The sequence below is a fragment of the Vespula pensylvanica genome, chromosome 5 (assembly GCF_014466175.1).
Source record: "Vespula pensylvanica isolate Volc-1 chromosome 5, ASM1446617v1, whole genome shotgun sequence".
Lineage (NCBI taxonomy): Eukaryota > Metazoa > Arthropoda > Insecta > Hymenoptera > Vespidae > Vespula > Vespula pensylvanica.
Window position 1 is genome coordinate 3,910,298 of NC_057689.1, and position 6,000 is coordinate 3,916,297.

General features: G+C 29.8%; 1 long non-coding RNA gene across 1 annotated transcript in view; it reads left to right on the forward strand.

The window, feature by feature from the left end:
• Window positions 1-5,573, forward strand: part of LOC122629116 — a 25,349-nt gene extending 19,776 nt beyond the window's left edge. Inside the window, exon 4 of the long non-coding RNA XR_006327188.1 lies at window positions 4,243-5,573. This is a non-coding gene — a long non-coding RNA (uncharacterized LOC122629116). The remainder of the gene's footprint in view (window positions 1-4,242) is intronic.
• The last annotated feature ends 427 nt before the right edge of the window (window positions 5,574-6,000 follow it).

Here is a 6,000-nt window from a genome sequence, read left to right on the forward strand (position 1 = left end):
CTGGTTTACTTTACTTAAAAATGTATAACGTATTAACGAGCCAAGTTCGTAATCGCTTTCAACCGATAGAAATAATTTATGATAGGGAATTTCGAAATTTTTATGGCTCGAGCATATGTAGTTTTGAAAACGGTAATTTTTCGCGATCAATTCGCTTTTAACGCATAAATATTTTCTTTTTTATTTTTATTTTTATTTTATCTTTTGTGTTTTTTTTTTTTTACGAGTTGAGAAAAACTAAACGGAAATAATAATTCCTACGTGATTTACAACTGAGTCGACTTTAAATTGTTAATCATCGATGTTCGAATACAACTCTTCTCATATTTTAACATTCAACGCGACCACACATCACCAATGAATCTATATCTCTGATATATGAAATTCCTTTCAAGTTACGAAGTTTCCTCTATGACACGAGAAATATATAATAATTTAGCGATTTCTAATGCGTCATAAAGCTAAAGTAAAAATAACATCACCCCCGTCGCAACTGCTAACACCACTACTATCGCCATCGATATTGGAGATCGATTCATGTGACATTTCGGAAGATGCGACTCTGATTCAGCGATAAGTCTTTTTCTTCTATGATTAATGGCAAAGGGAAAAATCCCTCTTTTGTATCATTTGATAGAACACGATACGAATGTCTCTGCGATTCTTTTCGGGTAGAAAATTGTCCCCTCCGGAAGAAAAGGACGAAAAATATTAAATGATGCTTCAAGGGGGAGAACAAAGAAAGGGAAAGAGAATAAATAACTGTGATGCATTCGCTCGAGAGTATTACTAATAACGAAGCAATCGATAGAGATCGGCACTTGAATGTTTTTTTCTTCTTATTTTTCTTCTTTTCCTTCGTTTTAAAAGGAAAAACTCCGTCACGTGCTAATTACCACGCGCAATGAATTGCGATTAAGCGAAGGGAAGAAGGAAAAGGATGGTAGATTACCAGTGACCTTGACCTCAAAGTAAAAAGAGTAAGAAGACGATAAGAAAGAAAAAGAGAAGCTTTTCCCATGGGAAAGAAAGAGAAAGAAGAAAAGGAAAACTAACGAGAATTTCGTTACCAGTTTTCTAGCTGAAGCTAGGTGAAAAACGTGGCTTTCTACGTCACGGTAAAGTTTTATGTACTACGAAAAGGTGAAGGGGTAACCATTCCTTCAGGATACGCGAAAGCTTTAAGTGGCTTCTTCTTGACGAAACGACAAACCTTTAAATCTTTCGACAGACCAATGAGAAGAACACGGACACGGTAGAAATGATAGAATATTTTTCAAAGGGAATCTTCTTAAATGATAGGAATTACGGTTTTCAACTTTTTAAAGAAAGTAAGAAAAATTTAATGAGAAATGGTCTGGAATTCGGTCGTATCGTCGGTTAAATTCGCTTCGAAAGAAAAAAAGTGCACTTGACGCACGTGTTTCAAGCGAGAACGTGCAAAATTTACTGATTTCGATCGATCCGAGTGCACATATTGTTACATTCTACAAAACCGTTTTATAGATATAAATATAGATATAGTTACGTATCGCGTATGTATTTGGATGTGTTGTCTAATATAGATTCAGAGGCGCAGAACAAATATCTTGTTATTTATCAAAGTCTTTCAGACAAAATTCACACCGGAGAGATTTCAGACACGTTCTTATTTGTTTAAAGGTGATCATGCAAATTAATTTGATCTCGTATAATTTCATTAAAAAGAAAAAAATAAATAAATAAATACCTACGCGTATTTAATTTATTTTTCTTTTGATAAATCTTTCGTATATATACAAATACAAATATATGTCAAGTTTCTTTTCAATATTAACATCGTTTTAATATTATAAAAACGAAAAAGTTTTATTTTATTATCATGTCGGCATCAAGAGATAATGCTGTTATATCGACGCCTATGGCTAGAATTCTTTTATCCCAAACCCTTCCTGGTAATTCTGCCCTGTGGCACAAAGGTACGTTGTCAGAAATCTCAAAATTGTACTCACGTGGATTACAAAAATGTCGAGCGAAGATAGCTTCCGCGTGCACATGAAGGAATTATTAATAGCACAGAAAGTAGTCGATCGATACGATCACAACAATTCTCGAGTTCTCCCGTCGTATTGTAAAAGTTTTGCCGTTATTAGCCTTCTATCCATAAAATTTCAAAAGTTCACGACGAAGTTTCCCGAAGATTTGAAAATTGAACTTGCCATTTTCTTATACCTTAATTTAATGAAAGCGCCTGATATCTAAATTGTTCTTAATGAAAACTTAATCTAAAAAAAATTAGTTTCGTAACACAATACTTTCTTCCTGTTTTTTTTTTCTTTTTTTCTTTTTTCTATTTTTTTTCTTCTCTCTTTTTTTTTTCAAAGTATCTGCTTCAGACTAAAGTGGATATAACGATTTATTTTTTGCTCGGATATTATATCATCGATCCCATCGCCATAATGGAAGAAGATGTCCCGATGGAAGTCTTTTAACGAAAGGACTTATTTATTCTCGAAGGAATCAAGGACGAAAGAACGACTTGTCCATCAAAAAATCAAAAGAACTTTTTCGAAAATTGTAGATATTCAGTTACGGACTACGCGACAGAAAGTTAAGAAAGTCGACTGAAAAGTACAATGATTTCTTTTAACGTTCTTTTAACTTAAAAAGAATTATCAAGTGAAAGATAAAAATTAATTATTTCTTTCGTTAAATTCTAACAATTAAAATTCCTTGTTGCAAAATCAAATGTTTATTATCAAAATGCTTATTTTTTTTTTTTTCAATCGTAAAAAGATAAAAAATAGTTCTTCGTCGGAGAAAATCGGATTTTATTTACTCGTAAAAAGAAGAGAAACAAAAAAATAAAAAATAAAAAAAGGTTATTGTTTTACAGACATGTCCGTCGATTAATCATTCCTTATCGTACTATTTCTAATTCTCTCGCATGAAATTGATAAAATAGATGTACCATGCATATTTACTCTCCTGACATTTGTCTCTTTTTTTAAATCTTTTTTAATCTGCTTTATAAATCCTTTTTATCTCGTTCGACAAATCTTTGAAATTTCATTCTTTGATACGAAGCAACGGTTCGGATGAACGATAACGATGGCTATCCTCTTTAATGCTACGAGCTAGTTAAATTTTCCTTTCAATCGAGTTGAAGTAGCACATTAAAACAAAATGTGTATTAATGCATCGTTAAAAATATTATAAATTATGCGATCAAAGTTTTTCGTTAATTTTATAATTAGGTAATTATTTTAAAAAATAAAAGTTTTTAAGTTTTTATAAATAAGGTTTCGTATTACGCATAAAAATAAGTACAACTTTTGCTTTTTATTTTTTGTTCGTTCTTTATCTTTTTTTCTTGTTTTTTTTTTTTTCTTCTTTTCTTTTTCTCCTTTTTATTTTTAATTCCAATTACTCAAGAAAATTTTCTACTTAGAGAAGTAAAAAAGACATCGAACAACTCGAATTGAAAAATCTCTTTGCTCTTAGATCGAGAATTTACTAAAGAATGAAAGGATCGTAAACGGCTATTGACAAATCGATTTCCTTTAAGCTTATATTCGAATAACTGCATTCAAAGAGCTATCCCTTTATATCTTCTTAACTTCTTGATTTTTGTTCGTGTTTTCTGAAACAGTAGAATTTATTCTAAAATCTGAAAAAATATTTTAGCGTGAGAACTTTCTTAGGAGGTAATGAAATGTAAGTTATAGTATTAAAGAAAAATTCGTTTACGAGGTCGGATAAAATCCTGCTAAGACGAAATCGAATAACAAATCCGGAAAAAAACAAGAATTTTCTTCTTAATGTTATCGAGAGAGGAAGAGAAATAATCTGAAAAAAAATTTTCTTCACAAATTTTCTGATTTATCGAATCAAATCAGATTAATCTGAATAATGATGATTCATCGGATTAAAACGAATCAATTTTCGAATAAGAATAATAGCGATTATTTTTTAATGTAAAATCAAAGAATTCTTTCATACGTAAAAATACGTATTAAAATTATGAAATTATATTGGAATTTATTATGCAAGTATTTAATTAGTGTAATTAAATTGCAAAACGATTATATAGCATTAATAACCGAAAGGTCTTATCTAAATTGATTTTATGTTTAAATTTTGTACTTTTAATCTGTTGGAGAAAATTTCGAAGATATCCTATTATATTATAACATTTAATATTTACCGTAAAAACATTGATAGCAATCTTAAAATATAACAATAATGCAAATTTCTTTATAGACGAGTCCTTTGAAGAACGATCAACGAAAATAACAATCCTTCGCTGCAGCCATAAAAGTTTCTCATGCATGAATTTGGATAACGAAGCGTTAAAAGATTCTTCTGTGTTCGTGTATTAAATCACGGGAAGAAAGTTAAGAGAGAGAGAGAGGGGGGAGGGAGGGAGAGAGAGAAAGAGAGAGAGGGAAAGAGAGGTTTTAACTTCGGTGAATATTTATTTGCATTTGTGAGTGCACGAGCTGATAACGGCCAGGGATTTTTTTATTATATTTTTTTACTATAATCTCGATGATTTTTTATCATTTAAATACGTGTGTCGTATGATCTTAAAATAAATACAATACATCATTTTGAATTTATTTAGAAAATAATTACAAATTTATTATCGGATTTATTTCTTTTTTTTTTTATGCGAAGTCATTCATTACTTTGTGCAATTTAGCATAAGTACCATCAAATAATAAATTTTTTTTATTCTCGAAGCAAAATGGTAAAAAAGAGGGATAAAAGAAACGATATTTATTTAATCACTTGATTAAAGCTCGAGAAAGTATATTGGGTAAATCAATAGCATCATAAGCTCACCTTATCTAAGCTATCCGTTCGAGTTTAAGTTCTTCATACGCATCATCGTCACGGAACTATTTCGTTAAATAAACGAAAGCTATTTGTAGTATTTTCACTGATCAAAATAGAAGCTCTCTTCATGTCGACAAATCGAATTTATAACAATCCTGCGCCATTAACAGAGAAAATGTGAAGCGTACAACAAAGTCATTATGAGTTTCGTAATCGTATAAACTTTCATAATTAGTTACAATCATTAATTCTAAAATACAGTATTCACTTCGTAATAGAACACACGATTTTTAAACTTATGATATACCTAATCCTATTTTATTAAATTATCCACATATTCATATTACGTTACATCCGTTGTACGTACTTAAATGTATAATCATTCAAATTAACAAGAAATTAAGCAATATGCAATAATATTGAATGATTGTCATAGTCGTATATAACAAAAATTACGTTTATATTACTACGATAGATATTTAACGCTTACAACTTAATATCGTATGTTATCCTTAGAGTATATTATTATCCTATTGTCTCGAGAAATATTAAATAAAGTGTCTCTCGCATTTTAAGGATGAAGACAGAGTTTCGTGTCACGTATTCCACATGAGAATAATTTCATTTACCACGTGGCTGCATACGTGCATCTGTTAAATTTGTTGCCTCCAGTTGCACATATTCTTTTTGTTCTTTTTTTTTCTATGGCCTTTCAAAAATCCATTATTAAAATGAATGCTTCTTTCATGATAAGCAAAAAATATATTAAATAATTAAATGTTTAGTTAGGCGAAAGGTAAATGTAATATTACAAAAGTTTATTCAATGCGTAATTTTTTATTATTTAAATAAGATAATTTTATTCTAATATTTAAAGGAAATTTATAGAAATATTTATATTCTTCTAATATGATACTTGTAATATAAGTAATAACGATTGTGTATGTGTATTAATATATATATATATAAATTTACAAAATTATACTTTTAAACTTAATCTTCTTAATACTTAAAAATTTTAATATTCTTCCGTGATCTTCTAGTTTCTTCCTAGTTGGCAAAAGTTAAAACACCGAGGTAGAGTAGTTCTTATCGGTGCGATGAATCCTCCCCTTCAACCTTGCTAAACCCCACAAGAAAGGACTTTGTCCCCAAGGCTTTTATAAAAATTTGTTATTA